Here is a 24,835-nt window from a genome sequence, read left to right on the forward strand (position 1 = left end):
ATATTTTTAAAACACATTTTTAAAAGGAATTTGTAAGCAAATAGAGAGTAATAGCACCACTATTTATTCTCATCTTATACTGTCCATTGTTAGTTGTTTAGATTTAGCTAATATCTATTGGGATCAGCAAAGAGCACACTGTGACTAATTATCTAATCTATACCTCCAGGGTTTTAGTTATGGTCTCTTGTTCAATTAAAAATATTCAGATGCAATTCAAGACTTTCTGTAGCTTTAAAAAATTGGGTATATTGACTAATAAGCACAGTTAAGTTATACTAATTGACATAAGTTTCATTTGAATACTCCCTTCCTCAAAAAAAACAGTCAGTGTGAAAATAGATATCCTATCTTTCAAATGTTTCAAATGAAAAATTTTGTTTTATTCATGGTAAAATGTGGATAAAAGTCAACTGAATTCATTCTATCGCAATATTATTAACATTTAATAAAACTATTTTAAAAAGAATAATATGAGAGCAGTAAGAATTTTATGATTAATTAGCATGAGAAAGGTTTTGGGCATCTCCTACAGTTTCAGGGCTAAAATGAATGAAGATAAGATAAGCATAGTGTGTTTATTTCTTTTTATTCATTTAACAACCACTTACACTATTTACTCTGTGACAGATATTGTTATAAGTATTTATGTATCTTAACTCCTCTAATCCTCTTGACAACCCTAGAGATACTAATATTATGTTCATTTTACAAATGAAAACATTGAAACAGAGAGAAAAATTAAGATGAATACAGATAAAGAAATTTCCAAGTTTCCATGGTTACTAAATAGAAAAATATAAATTTTTACCCAGGAGGTCTGATTCTTATCCATAATTTCATGACCATTATGTAAAATAATTTTGCTTTCTGAGTTTATCACATTGATAAAAATTAAATATTTGGTCTCACATTCCAGAAAAGATAAATATTTCTTTTCTTAAACCATTGACATCATTTCCCTGGTATGAGATATTTTTAGCTCTTCTATGTAATATTTTGTATGATCTTACTCTCACAATGCTCAGAGTTGATTTTACCATCTTTAAAGATCAAGAAGAATGCTAGAGATAGAGATGAAGGGTAGAAATGTCTTTCAAATATCTGCTATGTAGCCTAACCAATGCCAGATACAGAAAATTTCTTGAGTACTTGAGGTAATAACATTACTTATTTATTGCATTATATAATATATATGCATATCATATTATATATATTTTAAAACTAAATTTCACAGCACTGAAAACATTCCAAATACTCAATATTCTAGTTGCCTAAAACTCAGGGTGAAGCAACAGATGGAGGGGAGGATACAGAGAGTCACCAGGGGTGTTAGCTAATTATCATGGACTACTGTAGGCACAAGCACTGTATGTAAATTGTCAGTTGTATATTATATTTATCACCAATGTCATCCTTTATCTGCAGGCTATTTTCAGAAGCTAAATACTCTGCCCAAACTATTAACCACCTCATTTAGTCCAAAGTGGAAAAGGGGCTTTTAGGAGTAGAAATGTATGGAGGTGGCAGTTGAATTCATAATTTAGCAATGCATCATGAATCCTTAACTTTCTCATTTAAATATTCTACTCTGTGGGCAAACATAGAGTCTCTTTCAAAAGTATGGCCATAAAATATTATCTCCAGGAAATAAAAAATTATTCTAATGTGGCATAGCATCAAGATATTATTTTTCAGTCAACTTTTAGCTGTATTTTTTCCTTAAGGCACTATTTAATGCTGCCATTATAAAATATTTTGACAGAAAATAATTTCTGTAAACCTAAATGCTGCAAGGGATTTTTTTTTTTGAGATAAACTCAACCTTATTGTAGAAAAATCAAATTAGGTTTTTTAAACATGGGAAGTTATGCTCAATAGAAGGAATATGATTAATATTCAGACAAGACAATACAATTTCAGTTGAAACAATATTACTCCTGCCATATTCTATCAAGGCTGAACCAAATTTTATATATTCAAATGGAATATATAGACAGATGATGGTTAGAAATACAATGGTAGGCATCATTTAGAAACAAATTATTTTTAAAATCAAGAGAATGACATTAAAAAGCAAAAGAGTTGATGTTATAGGATTTCAGGTGTTCTGGCAACAAGTGTTTGAAGACCCAAATTGGTGAAGCAGTAAGAAGCAAATTTGGTGACACAATAACGATGGATGAAGATAAGCGTATCTTTTCTGTTTCCTTTCCTATGACTTTTCTCCTGACTTGCACCTGTGAGGACAGAATGAGGGGGAAAGAGTGCTAAGTTTATCTTTAGGTAAACTTTAAGGGAGATTATGTACAACAAACAGAAGTTAAACTGATAATCAGTGTTTCAAAACAGAAGGCTCTTTTTCTGGAAGGGTCTGTAGGGTACACACAGAGCAGCTGTGGCACATATGAAGTCAGGGGGACTTGGGCGGGCTTTTGAGCTTAAGATCTACCAGAACAGTCAACCACAAGTAACATAAATTTGCTTCAGCTTGCTAGAAAGTGAAAATGTGAAGAGATTTTGAATTGAACAATTAAGATTCAAAGTTAAAATACAAAGTGAAAGAGAAAGAAATCAACATAAGGAAGATCATAAAAAGGGAGACACAAGAACAATGATCCAAATAAATGCAAGTTAAAACAGGTGATATATTATTCTTTGTCCATCAAAATGAAAAGATACTTTAAACAGTAAGTTAAAATACTGAGTATAGTGTTTTACTTGTATGATATTTTCTTTACTTTCACACAAACATGGTCAAAGCATTTTCATAATATCACTTGCCCTTTTACTCTCAGGTTCTCTCACAAGTGTACTGGAGAGTTTTCTACAGGTTAATGTATGAGTCATCACTCTGATAATTAATGGAATGTATAATAGTTGTTTATATTTTTTCTAGTTTTGATTTCTAATATGGTAAATATAGATAGCTCTGACTCAAATAAATGAAAGCTCTCTGGGGTCCTCAGCAAGTTTTAAGAATCTAAAGGAGCCTTGGTGACTCAAAATACTGAGGACTACTTGATATTACAGGATTTCAGGTATTCTGGCAACAAGTGTTTGACTTTGAGTTGTTGTGTTACTTGTATTGATTGTGTTGAACAATCTTTCAGAGTGTGAACTATTTAGTTTTAAATTAAGGACCTTAAACATAATCACTTCTTTGATTTAGTACTTCCTCTGATAGCAATCAAATCTCAAGTAATCATCAGAGAGCAGGCTAAATATTAATTACAATAAACATCACATATTAAAATAGCAAAATCTTGGAATTATCCTCCAAAAGGAATTGTTTTAATAAATGCTACTAAATCCAGGGAATCAAAATTCAGGGATTTAGGAAATGTTTACAAACAATAGCAGTGCTAAAATAATAAACCCTAATTAAATGACGTAGTTTATCTGCCAGTCAAGGAGGCAGAATTGTGTAGTGGCTGGAAGCATGCCCTGCCACAGCTTAAACTGTTGACTACTATGTGACATTTTACAGGTAACTTAATCTGTTTAAAGCACAGACTCTACACTCTACCATTTGAGCACTATACTGGTTCCTACCAAACTAGGTTGTACTAAATGAGATGTTGCATGTAGCATTTAGCAGGAAGCTTGGTATATTGATTGATGAATGTTAGCTGTTGTGAATATCTATATAAAGTATTTTAAATTAAACTAAAAATATTCATTAACGCATTAAACAAATATTTGTTAAACTTGGGTCAGATCTTTGAACAACTTTCCACCAAATTACCATGGTTGAACATATATTAGAAGTAGTTCTCTTTGGATAGTAGGGTTGAAAGTAATTTTTTTCCTACAGATGTGATCATATTTTTCCAAATTTTCTACCATGACCAATAGTAATTTTAGCAAAAACTAGAAACATGTATTGAACTTAGAAGAGTTAAATAATTTATGTTGATCAATTTTTTCCATTTTTTTAATTTGGAAAAATCTAAAATTTTGAAGAAATTATTATTAGGAAAAAGGAAATACATTTTCTAAGAGACTGTGATTAGCAATAATCCAATATCTAGCTAATCTTTTTAAAGTGCAAAACCAGTGGAATTAAAATAATTGTATGATATCTGGAAAATAGAATTTGGGGATAGAGTAAATACACTAAATGAAAGTCATATGGTTAATGGTTAATTAAAATAAGTAACATGATGTTTCAAGTTTTCAGGAAAACAATTTTAAATATTCATAAAATATTGGAAATGTTTATACCCTGTGACAAAATAATTCCACTTCTTGGAATCTATGACAAGTAATTTATCATAAAAATATAAAAACAGGTTAAAAAAGTATTTATCAAAGCACTGACTTCTAAATTTAAAAAAGTAAAGAAATAATCTAAATATCAAAAAAGAGGGAAAAGTTAACTATAGAACAGTTATAAAATAGAATTTAATATAACCATTAAAAAACTTTAGTAATGCCAAAGAATAATTTCTAATGATGGGGTTATGGCTTTAATAGTGTCCCCCCTTCATATATTGTAATCCTACTCCCCAATTTGATGATATTAAGAGGTAGGGAATTTAGGAGGTGATTACGTCATGGAGGCAGAGCTCTCTTCAATGGGATTAGTGCAGTTATAAAATAGACTCCAGAGATTTCCCTCACCCCATCCACCATGAGGACAGAGGGAGAAGATGGCTGTCTATGAATCAATAAGCAAGCTCTCACTAGACATAGGATATGCAAACACCTTGATCTTGGACACCTCAGCCTCTAAAATAAATAAATAAATGTTGTTTAAGCCACCCACTCTATGGTATTTTTGTTATTGCAGCCCAAATAGACTAAGACAGATGGGACCATGGTCATGATATAGTATTAAATAGAAACTCAGACTACAGCAGGGTATAAAAACTGGATTTCAACTGCACACAGTCATAGATGTGCACACTCACTCCCTGCCTCTCCCCATTTGCCTAGAAAAAAAGCCTGAAAGGAAATACTCTCAAATATTGCAGCAATTATATTTTCAAATGTCTAAACGTAAGCTTCTTTTATTTTTATAATTGGAACAGACAGGCATAAGAATGAAAATACCATTTGTATGTTATTTATCCTGAAAGTTACTCAGCTTTTGGATATTAGGACTATGTAATGATTTCTGATACTTTTGAAAGAAAAACACTCTATTAGGGTCTCAGTTCCCATGACAAAGCTGTTAGCCTTATTCCCTACTTCATTCCAGGCATCCAAAGCCAACATACCACCAAGTCCTGTCCTAACCTTCTAAATATCGTCAAATAGCTCCCAACTTAGTCCTCTCTCGGACCCTCTCTTCTCCTGTTGAGCATAAATCTAAATCCTTAACTTTTCATATTTTTGTGTTGCCTCTAATTGTGATCCTTGCCACATTCCCACTCTTTCTTATCCTCCACAGAGCTCCCAGGAGAACTTTCTAAAAAACCTGTTTATGGAGTTCCCATTGTGGTACAGTGGAAACGAATCTGACTAGTATCCATGAGGGTATGGGTTTGATCCCCGGCCTTGCTCATTGGGCCAGGGATCCAGTTGCTGTGAGCTGTGGTACAGGTTGCAGACATGGTTTGGATCCTGCATTGCTGTGGCTGTGGCCTAGGCTGGCAACTTCCATATGCCATGGGTGTACCCCCCTGCAAAAAAAGACCTATTTAGTCATGTCACTCCCCTTCCTAAAATCTTTCAAAAACTGTTGTTTTCTTCATGTAACAAGGCTCTCATAAACTGATCCCTGATTACTATTCTAGTTCCAGGACTTACCCTACCTACAGTCTACCCCATCATTTGCTTTCCCAAACAACCAACATATCCTTTCAAACTTTTATGCCTTTGTCCTGCTTATTAACCTTCCTGGAATGTGAGTTACCATCTATGAACTTAATTAGCAACAACTTAATTTCCAAGATTCAGATAAAAACTTCCTTTCTCCCTTATCCTTCTCTAATATTTCCCAGGAGGACTTTGGGTGTTCTTTCTCCATGCTCCCAGAACACCACGATACCAACTTTGCACTGTTACTGTTTACTTAGCAGTCTTCTTCACGACCCTAGCACCTTTCTGCTTCCTTATCCCCAGAACTTAGAAAAGCATCTGGCACTTTGATGGTTCTCATAAAGTAATCTTGCCTTCATAAACATTTCTCTATTCTGAGTTCCATTTCTCTTGCAGAAGGAATTTCTCCCTCCCACAGAAGGTTCTTCTATCACAGTACACAATGAGTGGGGATGCATATTTCAACAACCAACTCCCTTTAAATATGCAGTACTAGTGAGAAAGACTTCCATAACCTAATTTCCTGATTGCCATTTCCATCAAGAACTGTTACACAAATGGTGAATCTAGTATGACTTAAAAAACATTCCATGAGTCTTTAGGTATATAGAGAAAAAGATATTCTGTGGTCTAATGTGCATAGGCAATACTGAATACAGTATTATCTTTTTGGGTATGATAGTGCATATAAGTTTATAAAAAGTGTTGAAAAGACCTGCAGGAAGGAAATACTTAGTTTTAATTCAGGATTTCCCCCAGATCATTTAACATGGGATCTCCTTCTAATTCAGAAATAAAGAAATCAAATAAAAATAGAACCTATGAACATTTCAGAGAATTACTGTTCTGAGGTATACCAAAAAGTTCCTTTATACCCCAAGCACTGACAATGCCTTATAGATTTCCAAACTTTTTTCCAGGATACTTTTAGAAATAACTTACCCACTTCCCCAAATTCCCAGGGTTTTTTTTTCTGGATAAGGATCAAATTTTCCTGCCAAATTGTTGTGAGGATTAAATGTTTTTATAAAGTACCTAGCATGGTGTGTGGCACACAGACAGGACTCAATAAATCTGAATTATTATTTTCTGTATTATTATCATATCTTACTAAAAACTCTGTTGCTAGCCCCCAGTTTAAAACAATTTTGCTGTAAATCCTGTTTTAGCTATCAAAACTTTTTCTAACTTTAATATCTGAACTACACATTTTCTCTATAAATAATTTATGTACTGCTTATATTACAATAACAGAACTTGACATTTTATCATTAAACTATGTTTTAAAAAATCATTAAATTTATAATTAAAAATGTTATATCATAAATGGTATTAAGTAAAAAAATATAGTACATGGTTTTAAAACTATATTTTATAAATTAATATACAAAAATCAAATTATAGACAAGCTTACATCAAAGAAGGAACCTATAAATAGGGGAATAATGCTTACAAAAAGAATGATGAAGATTTAACATATTTGATTTTAAAAGCACATAAAACTTAGAAGACTGTAGAATAACAAGCCCCTAATAAGTGGTAAAATGCCATGACAAGCACTTTGCCTAATAGAAAATGAACTAGTAAACATATGAAAATATGTTGAACCTCACCAGTAATAAATATAAAATGTGAATCAAAATACATTTTTGGTAACAACAAAAATATAAAATAATTAAAATGCTCCTTCTTCATAAGAATGGGTTGGAACTTTTAATACAGTTTGAATAATAGAAATTTTTGGCAAAGTAATTTACGTTTGTGTTTAATTTTTTTAAAGTTTATTCTCTTTGAGAGCTAATAATCCCAGTCTTTGTAAAATCCCTTCTTGAGAAGGAGAAAAAAAGAATCTTAGTATATATTGATTGAGAACCGTAATTAAAGATGTTTTGGAGTGCTGATGCATTTTGCCTAGTCAAACGCAAGAGAACAACCTGTTTTAGTCTATTTTCTCATTTAACTTGTCATTATTTTAAATTAATATTCAAACCAACTAATTTGACTTTCCCAATAAGTCTACGATGAAAATAATAATTATATTTTAACCTTGTATGTTTAAAATATACATAGATTTCAACCTGAGGACTCTATTATTGTCTGAATTTCTTTTTTATGGCATTATTTTTAACCCTCAGAATGACACTTCTAGACTAGATTGTGAACTCATTGCCAAACTAGTACTTCCTTGAGAAGAGATTCTCTCCTTTATCCTTATACCGTCTGTCCTTTGCAGGGTAGCTGGTATGGTGAACCCATTTAATACATATTTTGTTGACTGAATGAATAAATGAACAACTTCTAAAAATTAATAGCTTCTATTTGGAAATTCTGTTTTTTTCTTTACTTCGCCGGTGTATTCTTTGTATTTTAGCTTGATTGTTTTCATTATATATGCAGACCCTAAGGGATTATTTCCATCTCATTTTATTCAGATGGTTCTAATCTTAAAAACAAACACAATCTTTCAAATCATGTACCGTTACTAATTTTTGGCCATTTTCCATATTTTCTTTGTCTCAACTTCTGGGATATTTTATTGGTCTAATTTTTTAAAGCTAAGCCACAGTTTCAGTGACAGAATGAAGAGTCAGGAGGGATTTTAGAGACCTAGTAATCCAGTAAGTAAATTTATAGAGATGTAATAATTATGTGTCACATAATTTGCTCACAATTATAAAAAATAACTAACTGCAAAGTTAGGACTAGAACCCAGATCTAGATTGTATTGCTTCAGTCTTCTTTCCATTATAATCTCACATTTTGAAGTTTTCTTCCTCTTTTTTTTTCAAGTTTTTCATTCATTTGCAAACCATATTATTGAGGACATGCTTTTTGCCTGGCCCATTAAGGGTCATCATTTGATTTGAATAGACACACCTGGCAGGTAGGAATATGGAAATGTTCTCTCTCCCCCGTGTAATACTTCTCAAATCTTTTCAGATTTGTTGTTTTGCATCTTAAACAAGCTGATTCAGCCTAGTATTCAACACTAAATTTCTTTACTACTTTTTAAATTATAGCCTTCCCTTGAGAAACTTGATTAATTCATATTGCTGAAATTATCACCTTAGTGCAAATGACATATGGTTTCATTCTGTTTCTAGTCTCTCTGGTTTGGAACATATTTTTGAAACACTAATAGATTTCTTATCCTGGAAGCCTCTTAATGCTTTGACATTAAACATAGGCATTAAAAAATGTAGCGATGTTAATTGAGAATGGTAATCAGGATGTCACCACTGGGTCCCATTTCGTGAGAGTTAATGTAACTCAATTATGTCTGGTAACCTTAGAATGGAAGTTTAACAATGAGCTATTGTTTTAATTTTACATTATTTCTATATAAAACTGTGCTCTTTGTAAAATAACAGTATTTAAAATTTGCAAAATATAAGTAATGTGTAATTGCTACTGTAGTTGATGCTAGTGTTTACCAACATTCTTGAGGTCCCTTTTTTCAAGTTCAATCCTTTTGAAGGAATTCAATATTTTAAATGCACATATTCCTTATAATATTTATTTTTACTTTTTAAAGAAAGCCATTTACCCTTAAGCTTGAGAATTCAATTAAATATTTACAAAACTGCCAGAGGACTAAGCAATATTAATAATAGTTGGTTGCCCTAAAATACCCATTTAAAATATGAGATTTAAATGTTTCTCCTATATCAAATTCATTTTCTCCTGTTCTCTACTGACTCTATTATGTGTAAATATTTCCAAAGAGTGAAACTAGGACCAAATGCAGAAATATCAGAGCAGCTGAGAGGGCTGTTCACAGGGGATAGTATGGTCATTGTAAGGAAATTACCAAGGCCAATGCTATTTGACTCTGGTAGGATACTCTACAACCTGTATCTTAAAGATTAATAAAGACTACTTGAAATGATGAATACTAAATCTACTCCTAAAATTCTGGAAAAAGCATTATTTTTCCTCCCAGAAAAACTTTTGGGAAGGCAACATGGTGATTTGTCTTTTCAGTACTTGATTCTAGTTCTTTTCCTTATATTTTTGTTTGTATTTATTTATTTATTTATTTGAGGGCTGCACCCCAGGCTAGGGGTCAAATCAGAGCTGCCAGCCTACACCACAGCCACAGCAACACATCTGTGACCTACATCACAGCTCATGGCAACACCGGATCCTAAACCCCACTGAGTGAGGGAAGGGATCGAACCTGCATCTTCATGGATGCTTGTCATATTCATTTCTGTTTGGTCTTTCATTGGTCATTTTCTTTCTATCCTTTCAACATTGCTCATCTACCTGTTAAAATTTGGATTTTGTCTCTCTCTTTACCTCCCTCACCCCAACCCATAGAATACTCTTTGATTCTGTCCCTTCAAAAATTTAATGTTTGCCAGTTATCCTTGAGGATAGATACTTTGATTTGGTTGCTGGTCTGTGTGTCAGGTTGGCAAGTTTTAGCTACAAAGACAATATATCAGTTTGTAGTAGTTTACACACTGGGGAGCCAGGAGATTATTTCACATAACTAAAGTCCCTAAACAGAGAAGGCCATAAAGTAGTATGACCAGATACTTAGTAATGTCACTGGGTACCTGTGTTTCCTCTATCATTCTGTCATCCTCAGTGTCAGCTTCATACCAACTTAGTCTCCTTTATGCTTGCATCACAAAAGGGAAGGATAATATTTTTGAAAGAATATCTTTGTCAAATGTCTTCAGCTGACTTCTCATGTCCCACAAGTCTAGGCTGGGTATTGGACATGGGGTTTCCATGGCTGGTTTAGAAAATCCATTTGGACATCAACTACTAACATATGTATCCTATGAGCATGTATACTATCTAACCCATGACTATGCCCAATGCCTAGGTATTTCCCAACCCATAATAAGGTTTAACCTTATAATTTTGAGTAGATATTTAAACTTTCATGACTGCTACATATGGCAGGTAACTCTAAGACTTACAGATAATTCTCCCAGAAAATCAGCTAAAAGACCATCTGTTTATCTCCCTGTGCTTTTCTCCTTTCCTTAAGATCCCTATCCATGCAGTCAACACAGCTTTAATTCCTAGGCCATTCTGGACTTAAGAGTTTAAGTCAGCCCCTTTTTTTGTCTTTAACTCTTTTCACTAGTATGGATGGAATTAATATTATCTACTTTAAAGAGTGGTTGTAAGGACGAAAAAAAAAAAAGTATGCAAAGCATCTGACACTGTGCCAGACAGAGATGGAGTCTGATTGATGGAAGTTTATTTTATGGACTCTTTGTACCCAACTAATATCACCATATTACCTCAGGGTCTGTCCTATGCAAACCTGACCTGAGACCATGTTTCACAAGATTGACATGTGGATCTCACATAGTTTTGAACTATCTATGGTGTCCTTGCTCTGAAGATATTTTTGGAACCAGAGTGTCTATACCCAAATTCTAATTGTATCTGTCTCTAACTTTAGCTTTTGATTTAGTTTCTATTTTAATTCATGTTTTCATTGTCTGTTTAATTCCTTAGTGACCCTGGGATGCTTGTTGAATTCTGCTTTGCTCTGATCTGTCCCCTTATGTGGGAGCTAGAACTGCCTCAGAACTCAGCTGGTGACTTGGATTTCCATGTTTAATGGCTGACTTCCTCAAAGCCAGAGTCTTCCTGCCTAAGTGGACATCCAAATCTAACTAGATTACCCATCCTTCTGCCTTTCTATCTTTCTGGTATTTCTCATTTCTAAAGTTTCAAGCCCAAACCTAGGTATTGAATGAAAATCACCACACTTTGATACTTTGTAACTCTATGACTTATTTATCCAGCAGAATGGTTGTTGGTAGCCAAACCCACTCATAATAACCATTCCACCCTCCAGAATATTTCAAATGCCAATCTTTGGTTCTATTTCCACTTGGGCTGTTATTCAGGCATTTGCAGCCATGTCTCCTTCCCAAATTTACACTTGACACAACCCACTGTTCCTTTAAATTTGCATATATTTTAAGAGGTTATGGATTTCCTTCTCATGGCTTATGGTTAAGAGATAATATATATGAATAAGTAATGGAATGAAAGAAATATATATTGAATGTGATGGAGGAGAGGTAAGCAGGAAGAGAGAAGAAAGCTTATTGGAGCTTGTAGTTTTTAATATCAAAAATCATGATTGGTTATTTCTATCTCAAAACAGTTTTTAATAATTTCCTTTATTAACGCCCTTGTAGAGCTTTTTTTTTTTTTTTTAAGGGAAGACACTGTGGAAAGAAAAGCTCTCTGCTTATCTTATTTAATTACAAATAGGTGATCTCTTCTTAGTGAGGAGAGAAAGCATTTATGTAATAATGTCTAGTGGTAAGTACCTGACGGCTAAATGACACCTCACCAGGTATTGTACCATCTATGGGAGACTCAGTCTGATGATTAGAATAGTTTATATATTACCTCTGTTCATGGTATCTGATGATGTACTAGTTTGTACTTTTTCCCTCTCTATCTACTTTTATTTTTCATAAAGACCTTGTCTTATGAGAGATCTATTTCTGGTCTAACTCAAATTATTTTTTGGATTAAAATGGACTATAAGGGATATGGAAGAACTTCTGGACGATCTCCTACATGTGTCATAAGTGTATTTGCTTTGCCTATGCCATGATTTTCATTTGTAGAAATCAGACTAATTTGACAAACCTATGACTTGTTCTCCAGCAAAATGTCATTAAGTCTCTGTTTGCCTTCTAAAAGTCTATGTAGACATCATACTTGCTTTGGTAAGACAGCTGCATATATAAACTGGCATGTTTTGATTTTATATGTATATATTTACTTATATAAGTAATCCAACTAGAGAACTAAAATTCACATAAATATATGTATATATATATATATAGTCAAAACATGCCCATTACACATACAATTCTAAATTTACATCATCTTTGATATAAATGCTCTGTGGAGGTAAGGGAATCTTTGTTAATTAATGAATCACAAGTATCTAGGTAAGTGACTCACTTCCTTTGAATAAAGGAAGGGATGCTGTTAATGTATGTTTTATGAAATATTTGAGAAGGTTTGTCTACTAGTGTTCCAACAAAAAAAGAGAGATTATGGTTGATAAATTTGTGAAATAATTATAGTGCTTAGAACTTCTTTCCCTCTAGTCTAGACATCTAATCTTGCCCATGGGGCTTAGCTATAGCTCTAGGGAAAACCCACCACTGTCAGCTTTTAGTGTCCTTTGAACCATCTAGGACCTAGAGTCCTGAGATTCTTTGCAGTATGATTGACTCTTACTTTCAGGCAGAAATCTGGAAGCAGTTGGGGCATATGAGACAGCTCTACTATTTTAAAATTTATAAAGAGAGAAGCTAGTATATAAAAACAATAGGGTTTGCATTTTTAAATGGGTGATATGGTGTCCGTGCATTTCCTAATAATGGCTATGGACTTCAGAATATATCAGATCTAATAGTGTGGAAAAACAATAAAAATGCAGTCAATGTCAAAAGTTTAAGAGCAAATTTAAAAGCAATGGTAACAAAAATCCCACATGTAGGAAATTCCTGGAGCTCTTATGTCAGTTGAAAAGAGGTGGGTAAACATATGGTTGGTATAGTTGCCTGCATGTTATTCATTGTTATCTTAAAAAAAAAAACCCTTTAATATATAAACTTAATTTCAATTGGAGTACAAGAATCAAACTCAAGGGTTTGACTTTGCAACTGAGACAACACAGGTCATTTTTAGTGATGGGAATTGAATAATCTCATTTCTACTGTTTTCATCTGCAGTGTAGAAATCTATAGCCCTCTGAAAATAAATTTAATCATTAAGTGATGCCTGTGCAATAGAAATACCCCCTTGCACAGGCATCACTTAATGATTAAATTTATTTGCAGAGGGCTATCCATTCTGGTTCTACAGAAAGCAAACAATATCATGAGGTGTGCATCCCTGTATTCCTGACCTGTAGTAACCACACCCTCTTCCTTTTATGGATGAGGACAACCCTGGGCACTCTACAACAATTTTAACTGGAATCAATCCTCATTTGGCTCTGTATTTTCTATTTCAGTAACACACTCTGATTTCAAAGAAATGCTGACATGTGGAAGATTAGCATGAAGGTGAGAGGGAAGAAAGAAATCAAGTCAGTAATCCCTAAACTTATGTATGTGTTGAATATTTCATGGGTAACTGCATATGGGATTGTATTTTTTCTAAGTATGTGTAACATCTGTTTCTTTTTTTCTCTGAAATCATGTGCAGTGCTTTTTTTTTTTCCTTAAGAGCAGATTTTCTGTTGTTTCATAAATAATTTCGCTTTTGTACCAAAGGCATTTGTATTAATTCAGTACGGTACAATAAAAGTACTCTGTGGAATGGATATGTACATTGAGTTCAATGTTTATTGAGTTCTCCATTTATTTGCCTTATGTTTATCTTTAGCCAGCTTTCATGTCAATTTTTTTGGTATTCATCTGGACATAGAAATTAGATATAGAAGGAAATCCTACTAATAATGTATTTGTTTGTTTTTGCCTGGTGTTTGGAAGGCAGGAGATAGGAGGGAAAAATAAAATTTAAGATCACTTTGTTTTTTAAAGAAACATATATATGCAAATGCTTCTGCTACTGCTTTTCACTTAACAGAGCAACAGCATTACTATGAGCATGAAACTTACCAGTACATGATAGACCAGCAGAAGGGCTCCATTCCATCTTGGGGTTGCATTTTGCCACACAGATTGATGGACATAAAGGAGACCTGACATCTTTTTGCATATGTGGGAATAAAAGTGAATTAAAAGAGCAACCTGTCATTTTTTTAACCAGAAAATTTTAGAAATTTTCAATTTCATAATTATCCCTTCTCTTTACAATTCCAGTTTTAACTTCAATTGTGATACAGGATGAAGAAATCCTAGCCTCATGCTCAGTGATCAAGCCCAATTCTCTCTCTCAGCTTGTACATACCCCAGAAGATGTCAGTCTTATATGTTTACCTTCATGCTAAATTTCTGTTCTGCCTCACTGTTAACTTAAAATGAGCATGCCTAAAACTGAAATCAATATTTGCTTCTTTTTCAACTAGCATTTGCTTCAACCTCTCTTAATTCTTCTTTTTTTTTTGTTTCTTTTTGCCTTTTCTAGGGCTGCACCCGTGGCATATGGAGGTTCCTAAGGTAGGGGTCTAATCAGAGCTGTGGCTGCCGGCTCACACCAAAGCCACAGCAACGCAGGATCCGAGCCGAGTCTGTGACCTATACCACAACTCATAGCAATGCAGGATCCTTAACCCACTGAGCAAGGCCAGGGATCGAACCCACAACCTCATGGTTCCTAGTCGGATTCATTAACCCTGAGCCATGACGAGAACTCCTCTTCTTCTTCTTTTTTTTTTTTTTTAATGGCCTCTCCCCCTGCATATGGAAGTTCCCAGGCCAGGGATTGAATCTAAGCCACAGCTCTGGCGATGCCAGATCCTTTAACCCACTGTGACAGAACAGGGATTGAATCTGTGCCTCTGCAGAGACCTGAGCTACTGTCATCAGATTCTTAACACACTGCACCACAGCAGGAACTCCAACCTTTCTTAATTCTAATAAAGGACCTTCACTATTTCTGCTGCCACCACACTTCATCTAATTTACATGACTCAGAGTTTGACAAGTTCAAAGTTCCCCCATTGATTTGCATGCTGCCATCTTTTAATTGGATCAGAAAACTGATATATTGATCTGTATATATCTTTTAATGATACCTTCCTGCTCAAATATTTTTGATGATTCTTTGCGTCTTAGAGGGTAATCTGTAACCTCTTAAACCTGGCATGAAAAGTCCTATACAGTCCAGGCATCACTTACCTAATAGTGCATCCCTTGACACTGTAAAGTGCTTTTATAGAGGCTTCCTGGTTGTGAAAGCCATGGTTGTGATTGCCACATTTGAGCTGGGTGATATCTTGGTTCTTTCCAAATTTATGACCCTATGATTCATGACTTTTTTACCTTAATTCTTACTTATTCCCACTCTTCCTGACACAGACATTGTTTATGCTTAATTAATAAGCATTTTGGACATAAAACAACATTTGGGATGTATTTTTTTTGCCTATCTAAGACTAGTTTACCTATTAAATACAATTTTAAATTTCACTTCATTCAGTTATTCTTTCCTGGCCACTTAAGCCCATGCTTTTGATGTCGTGTGCACTGACTGTTGGAATCTCTTATTTGGCATTATAGTTTGGTGGTGTGAATTATATGTACTTACTATTGTAAGATCCTGAGTAAAGAGATTGTGTTATAACACTTTGTGTCCCCCACTTCTTGTACAATCACCGGCATTATGCATATTACAGATACTCACTAAGTATTTGTTGATGATATTAATGATCCTTTAACTTCACCACCTGTGTGACTCCTGGTTCCCTTTCAATATCTACTGGCAATCTGAGTGCTGCATTCAGACTTCCCTGAGTATGAAGCTTAAGTAACTTTACAGTCTCCAAAAGTTCTTTTGTACTTTGAGGCAATATCATTTCTTCTTGTCACCACAATTAATCTTCTCTCTTTCTCTCTCTTTCCCTCCCACCCCCTCTCTCCCCTTCTTTTAAAGATTTTGGTCACACTGCACATATAGTAAGTATTTATGATTGACTGGTAACTCCTCTGAAAACATTTGAATCTTTTTCCATGTCACAAATCTGTAGACTTCTATGAAAGTGTTGTACTGGGATACAACTGGGTCATCAGTATATCTGAAACTTAACAGGAATGTATGTAAAACCATGGAGTATAACTCTTTAACCCCAGAAAACATGTCCTGTAAAAACCTAAACTAAAGGGCTATTTGAATAGCTCAATGATAATTTGCCAACCAGCTGGCAGATTGAGGTGACATCTCTCCACTAAGGTACTCTACTTCACATACTCTGTTTCTGTGTTCACTGTTCTTGAGTGTGGGAAGTTGGGCACACATTTATCATGCCAGCCCCAAACCTGCATAGCGAGGAGATAATTCAGAAACTGGGACACACTGCCAGATTAGCAGTCTCCACTATCACAATCCCAGGCATCTCCAATGACTAGACACATATTTTTGCATGACTTTATCCACTGCTTAGTGCCAAAGAAAGACAACAGACAGACGATCTCATGTAGACAGCTGTGCCAAATGGATGTGGCGCCACTACTACCCAAGAGTGTCAGTCCTAGGAAAGCAGGGCTGTGGAGACAGCCAATGGGTGGGGCAACTCAATATAAATATAGATAATATTTGTGGTTTAACTCCCCCACAGTTATGCAGAAGGCATTATGGACTGGCTTACAGTTAGAGCTGGTATTTTTAAAAATACTAAGGCATAAATAAAAACATGACCTAAATGCATAAATAGAGGTCTCTGCTTACCATGTGCTAGAAAAATATCTCAAGCTCTCAGGACTGAAATAAACATGATTTCTACCATGTGCTCAAACAATTGAATTTTGCCCAATTCAAAATTAGGCAAAGCATGAGTATTTACTAGTAAAATTCACTTTTTCCCCCTCTCTTTTCATTATAGCTACAGGCAAAGAGGAAAAATGAACCATTATATGGTGCTTTTTTAAAATTGGTACATGAAGCCAGTGACATTAACTCATTATAGGAAACCAGCTTCTCTCCCTGCCCCTCATTTCTATGTAGAGAAAATTTGAATACTGAGAATAATTACCTGAAATTTCCCCTTTACTTTTTTCCTGTAAACAGGTCACTAGACTTTATTGTTTTGAGTAAAAAAAAAAAAAGAAAATGTATATATGTAAATACAGGAAAAACAATAAGGGGATAAATTCAAAAATTTTAAAGTTTTGTTACTGTTTAAATTACTATGAAGAATTTTTTCATCCCAAAGAGAAACTAAGAATAAAATGGAATAAATTAAGGGATGAGTGAGTCATAGGCACAAAGTAGGGTTTCCTGATAAAGTTATCAACTGGTATTTATGAGTTTGTTTTGCTCCAAGAAAGTGAATAAATTCCTTTTCATCAGGGGGAAATTCAAATTATATAAGTGATTTCTCTAAAGCAAAATTACCTTTTCCAACAAAATTTATAAGTAGTTGGGGCTTGTATAGTATTTCCATGGTTATCTGCCTGAATTAGTCCACATATTTAGATTTTTTTCCCTACCTTAAAGAAATACCACTTTTTCTTTGGTGGTAACCAGTCTTCTCATGTTATCTAAGACCTGAAATAGCACAGCTAATGTTGGTATTTTCATATAACAGATTAATTACCACAAAATTGGTATAGTAAAAAAAGCACATGTTTTGCACCACAGAGATACAAGTTCAAATCTAAACTCTGTGTCCAAACTCTATGAAATGTTGTATCACTTCATTTCTCTGCACCTTAATTTGTTCATTTCTAAAATGATTCAAATTTGCAGCTTTGTTGAGATAATTTATACAGTGCCTGGTACATGGTAGGTCTTATTATGGCCTTTTAATTGGAGAGAACCGTGGGGTAATTAATTTTCCATATATGACCTTGGGAAAATGTCATTCCTAATTTCGTTTTTTAACAACGATGAGCAAAAAAACCCCCCAAAAACCAACAAAAAAAACCACTTGGAATACAGAGATGGTTGTAACAATTCAATAAGAATATGGGCTAATCAACCCAGCAACACAATCCAGAAAGGAAAAGAAAGGTGATGATAGTAGAAAGTATAAGAAATCAATCACGAAGCTCAAGGGAGGAATTCATTTTGGTAACCCAGAGAACAGATGGGATGGTGTGAGTACCTGCTCTGGAGCACAGGCTCTTTCCTAGGGCTACCGGAAGGGCTGCCTTGGAGGGATCGCCTCAGCGGGGAGGGGGCAGAGTTCTCGCGGGGCCGGCACAGCTGTGCTGCTCAGCCTCCAGATCGCAGCCTATCTGCACACGGCCCGCTGCCGCCATCTTGAATTGGACTATCCTGCGCGGAGCTTCTGCGCAAGGTCTCAGCTGTAGTACCTAGAGCATCCGTTCCCCACTGAAAACTCCAGTCTGAGGTGCTGGGTGTAAGGCCTCCGCAAGCGGGCACCCTGTGAGCAATGAAAGGAGAGGAAGCGCAAAGGAAAAAAAAAAAAAAAAAAGGTTTGGCTTAATCTAATTACCCGGGTTCTATTTTTAGTTCCTGAGGATTGTTAGCAACCCAGTTTTTATCACACAGTTTATTCCAGACATATCATGCACTTTTTTTTTCTCCTTGACTTTTCTACTGATCTAAGATTCTTCATCCGTTTTTCAAACAAAAAAAGGACAGCAATTGAGATCATGGTTATAGAAGCAATGCGTGAGAATACTCCTTTGAGAAGAAATAAAAAATTGAGGAAGGGGTGAAGCTTTGAAAATTGTCTCTTTTGACTAAAGAGGTTTGGGTTTGTAATATGCTGGAGTTCCCGTCGTGGCGCAGTGGTTAACGAATCCGACTAGGAACCATGAGGTTGCGGGTTCGGTCCCTGCCCTTGCTCAGTGGATTAACCATCCGGCGTTGCCCTGAGCTGTGGTGTAGGTTGCAGACGCGGCTCGGATCCCGCGTTGCTGTGGCTCTGGCGTAGGCCGGTGGCTACAGCTCCAATTAGACCCCTAGCCTGGGAAACTCCATATGCCGCGGGAGCAGCCCAAGAAATAGCAACAACAACAACAAAAGACAAAAAAAAAATATGCTTCATCCCCCAAAGTTTAGAGCCATAAAATTGAAGATCTTTATTTGCAGTTTCAGGGTCAAAATTTTATAAGCAAAATATTAGAAATGTAAACTTTTTTTTCAGATGTAAAAGATAATTTTGAATTGGTTTCTTTTTTTTTTCCTTCTATTTTTCTTCTCTTTCTTCTCATGCTAGTATTTCTCCACTTTTATGTTTTGAAAATATTATCCCACGGTGCATACATTAAAAAAATCATTTGGTAACTGTATTCCTTCACTGTATATTCAAATGACACAAAAATACTGTACATGAAAATGCAGGGAATGTTTCTAGACTTTCAGAGATAAATGGATTAGAACAGAAAGATCCCTGCATCCACCCAGCATGAAAGTGCCTCTAAGCTGAACACATCTTCTAAACATACCTGAGGGAATTCATTCTGCTCAGTATTCAGTCATGCTTTCATACCAATTAAGATTATGGACTATACATTTCATAAATTTTCCAGTTGTGAAAGAAGATACATGTTGTGAAAAACAAATCACTAAGTCATGTTTTTATTATATTATAAAAATCTTTAAAACAATTAGTGGCAATAGGAAATGGCTTTTTGTCATAATTATTTTGAAGTTGTGTTTCTTTTATTCTTCTCAGTTGACAAGCTGTAGTATTTATACTAAACTTGACAACCTGTGGGCCGTTCATCAGCAAGAGGAGGCTTACACAAGAATGAGTGCAACCTTTAATGGGAAGATATTATCACATCATTATTAGTAATATTTCTATAGTATAATAAGTAATACTTATTTCTAAACTGGTGTCAGCAGAGAGAATCCCTGCCTTGAGGATCCAGCTCTAGGATGCAGTTATTCTTAGAGATCACATTTGCATATGGCTTGGGCCAAGTCATGCAAATGCTTCTCTGTTTATCATTCTGACTTAAGTATCTGGTAGCTGTTTATGTGACTGAGACTGAGGTGTGCTGAGTAACCTGAATGGAACCCACTCTTTCTGAATTGCCCAAACTCAGTAAGAGTGAGGGCTAATTTGAATTGTTTGTGAATGATCATAATTCACAATCTGGAGATTGACCATGTGGTTTATTGTCCATCCCATGACAATTGCGAGAGTGTGTGGGGATCCCATGAATAATTAACCAGGGAAAACTATAAACCAGACTGTTTTATGCAAACTGGACACCTTTGTAGTCACCTTTGTTGTGTGTGAAGCAACTTCATTAATATATGCTTACCTGCCTTGCTTACGAGTTGATCATGTGATTACAAAATAGGAACTTTCAGGTCTACCATTTATTCCTCCTACAATTCATTAAGACCTCAAATCCTCTAAGCATCTCTTTCCTCACCTTTAAAATTGGCATACTGAGGGAGTTCCCATTGTAGCTCAGTGGAAATGAATCCAACTAGGAGCCATGAGGTTGCGGGTTTGATCCCTGGCCTTGCTCAGTGGGTTAAGGATCTGGCATTGCTGTGAGCTGTGGTGTAGGTCACAGACACATCTCGGATCCTGCTTGGCTGTGGCTGTGGTGTAGGCTGGCAGCTACAGCTCCGATTCGACCCCTAGCCTGGGAACCTCCATATGCCGTGGGTGTGGCCCTAAAAAGCAAAATAAGTAAGTAAATAAAATGGGCATCCTGATACGGTGGTTGTTATATATAAAGGTCTTGTTACGGTACCTGGGAAATAGCAAGTATTCAATTAATGATAGAGATTATTATTATTACCATTTTCCTTGAGTATCTTCAAACTAGAATTATTGGTGGTCTCATGGAACATCTAGTTTATGAAGGTCCCGGTCCATAGCATTTGGCTGAAAGGTGAGAGGTGGAATCTGGATTGTGTCACCTTTGGAAAACATTCTTGTCTCTGTGTAACATAGGAAGGGAAGAAGGGAAGGGTTTGGGGGAGGGAGGGAGGGAGGAAAGAAGGAAAGAAAGAAGGAGGAAGCCCTGCTAGATGCACATGTAACGCTGGCGAATCTTCATTGCTTTTCCCCACTTGCGCACCACTCAAGTATTTCTTGCACCTGTAGAGGGGCGCTCCTTGGTAATACAGCGAGGTGAGACAAGCATACCACAGGTGCTTCCTCATTGCCATTTCCAGCATATCTTTCCCTACTCCCAGCGGCTTGGTTCACAGCCCCTACTCCAGCCTCTTCTCTCCTGTTCCTCATACTCAGAGTTTTGAAAATTCTTACTATCTTGGCAGTTTTGAATATCACTTTCTATTTGATACATGCCTTTCTTATATTTCTGGATCTTCAAATTGCCAACTCTTTGGCCATATCTTTCATATCCTCTCCCTGAAGTGTCAGACTCTTTCCAGTTATTAGTCTTCCTCCTACTTCTGCATTAACAAAAAGTCTCTCAGAAGCAGTAACTTTATGGTTAAGAGCATTTGGAATCAGATAGACTTGTTTGTATCTGAATCTACATTTATAGTCTGTATGTTTACATGGAAATTTATTTAAGTCTTCATTTCTAGCTATAAAGTGAGGCTGATTATAGTGCCTCTTATGATTAAGTATAAAATGCACGTACTTAGCAAAATGGATGGTGTGTAGTAAGTGCTCAGGAAATATTAGCTATTTTTATTATTACCTGCTTTATGCTTCATCCCTCTTTTTCTGCTTAACAAAATAATGCCTACTATATTCCACATAATCAGACCCAGTCACTTTCAAGGTACATCATTACAATATATATCAATAAAATGAAAAATACTACTGCTAGCTAAAATATCAGATATTATAGTTTAAAATATGTGTCCTAATTTTAAATTAAACACATGCATTTTAAGAATCAATAAATGTAAAAGGAAAACATCAAACATTCTGTTTTGAAGCATTAATGAGAACAAACCAGAATATCCTTTTTTAAACTTTGGTGTGAATAAGAGTCACAGGAGAATCTTTTTGAAATGCAGATATGATTAAGAAAAGTCAATTTCTAAATTAGATTCTGACTCTTGGATTGAGCCTGTGATTTGGTATTTTTAGCAAACAACCAGGTAATGCTGGTGCAGCTGGTTTGGGGTCCACACCTTGAATAACAAGGAATTAGTATTCTAGCTTCCTAGTTAAAGATAATTTCCTGAGGATAATGTTCTTGCCAGAATGATAAAAAAGGCATTTCAACCTACTTGTTCCAAATACCAGGAATATTTGCTAGATCACAGCTTCTCTCTTCGTCCTACCTTCTTTTCTGCCACTACTCATCTCTTTCTGTCCTCCTTCCCTCCACCTCCACCCCCCACCCCTTTCACACACACCTGGAAGCACAGGGAATCCCTCTTACTTTAGTTCTGAGCTGAACTGTTTTTGCAGATCTCTGGATTTTTGTTGGGGTACAAACATTTCCTTCTTAAACAGAAAGTACCGGGAAGGAATGGTGTGATGCACAGGGCAGAAAGAAGTTTATTTGTTTGGTATTCTAACAGAACACTAGGTTTATCAGAACACATGCAGTCAGTGTTAGGAAGAGTTCTATTTGGGGGGAAGATTTTGTTTTATTTGACCAACAGATGGCAGTAGCAGTCTCTCTTTCCCTGTTGCAGTAGTCAGAAAATTGAAACTAACCTGCTCATAAGATCCTTCTAAGAGCACTCATCAAATTTTTCTAGGTTCCTTGACTTCTTGGCTGATTTCAAAACGTTATCTTACTCTTAGTGCATTGAACCACTTAATCACTCTTTTAAATGTAACCCTGTTTTCAGGAGACATGCTACCTACCAAATCCATATTTGCCTAATAAAGATGGAAAACCAGGAGACCGTAACTGTCTCATTTCCAATATGCATAATTTTTTTATTTTACATATCTGGATATTTTGGCTATACTAAAATACATTTCTTTAAATTAAAAAGGAGAATTCATATTTTTGAAAATTACATATTTGCAAATGAGCTAGGGTAAATCATTCACCAACAAATGTCCATCAAGATCTGATTTTTAGAGCTATGCAGTTGTACATGTCAAAGATATAAAACGTTTCTATCTGTAGTGTCTCTGAGAATGTGTATTACTTTTGTCAGTAAATTTTGGTAGGATGTGTATCTACTAAAACCTGATGAATAACCCTTTTTACAAACCTTTTCCTCCTATTGGGAAGAACTATATTTGAATATTTTTTAGAGAATTTCAGTTATGAGATATAGAAAAAAAATACCTTGATCCGCAGTGTTCTGTAAGAGGGTACATATGAAAAACTATACATAATTTGCTTAATGTTCTAGAATTATAAACACTTACATATATATATATAATTGTTTTCTTTTCTTTTTTTTTTTTTGCCATTTCTTGGACCGCTCCTGCAGCATATGGAAGTTCCCAGGCTAGGGGTCGAATCGGAGCTGTAGCCGCTGGTCTACACCACAGCCACAGCAACATGGGATCTGAGCCCACGTCTGCAACCTATGCTACAGCTCATGGCAATGCCGGATCCTTAAACCACTGAGCAAGGGCAGGGATCGAACCCGCAAACTCATGGTTCCTAGTCGGATTCGTTAACCACTGAGCCACGATGGGAACGCCATTGTTTTCTATTTTAATGACTACTATTTAACTACTACTTGTCTGAGCGTCATAATTTAGGTGCTAACCTGAAGTTTAAATTCAGAATATTATTAATATATTTAAATGCATTTTTATTCTATCCCATAAGTTATAAAATGAATCAATGAATCATTATAATTCATCTTGTTACCTTCTTTCCTTGATACCTATTCTAATTCCTTGTTAGGGCTGAGGATTAGAAAGTTTTTGTTTCAACATTTGCCTCGGCTTCATTTCACTCATCTGCTTTGCGGATTCCTTTTGCTTTTAGACACTTAGTTCAGAAATGCAAATAAACAGAAACTGTTATATTCATATTCTGTGAGTATTCAAAAATAGATTAATGGAAAAACTGAATGATGTCCCCTAAGATGGTGAGCAAGGCAAGGATACCTCTTCTCATTTCTCACTCAGCACAGTACTGGATACTCTAATCACTGCAGAAAGTTAAGAAAATGAAATAAAAAGTCATACATAGGAAAAGCAGAAGATATAACATTGTCTCTATTTGTAAATGCTGGGGTTATCTACATAGCAATCCCAAGGGATCCACAAAAATACTCCTTGAAGTAACAAGTGAGTTCAGCAAAGTTGTAGGACACAAGAGCAATATACATTGCTCTATACCACAAGTGTGCAAAAGCCAAAATTAAGGATTCAGTATCATTTATAATTGTTTCAAATAAATAAAATATTAGGTAGAAATTTTAAAAAGTACATGAAAATTACAAAATGCAATGAAAGAAATCCCAGAAGACCTTAATAAATGGAGGTGTATACTATATTCATGAATTGGAAAATTCAGCATAGCTTTGATATAATGCTTATAAAAATTATAAGAAGGCTTTTTTAGACACAGCC

The 24,835-nt window shown here is 35.2% G+C and overlaps 1 long non-coding RNA gene across 4 annotated transcripts in view; it reads left to right on the forward strand.

The window, feature by feature from the left end:
• The window catches only part of LOC125134813 (uncharacterized), a 50,379-nt gene extending 34,009 nt beyond the window's left edge, over window positions 1–16,370 (forward strand). For 2 of the 4 annotated variants that reach the window (XR_007136825.1, XR_007136820.1), the window contains exon 7: window positions 13,799–14,076. This is a non-coding gene — a long non-coding RNA (uncharacterized LOC125134813). Of the gene's footprint in view, window positions 1–13,798; window positions 14,080–16,344 lie in introns of those variants that run through there. The other 2 variants (XR_007136833.1, XR_007136814.1) reach the window with 2 other exon arrangements.
• The last annotated feature ends 8,465 nt before the right edge of the window (window positions 16,371–24,835 follow it).

This window comes from Phacochoerus africanus, chromosome 1, assembly GCF_016906955.1.
Source record: "Phacochoerus africanus isolate WHEZ1 chromosome 1, ROS_Pafr_v1, whole genome shotgun sequence".
Taxonomy (NCBI): Eukaryota; Metazoa; Chordata; class Mammalia; order Artiodactyla; family Suidae; genus Phacochoerus; species Phacochoerus africanus.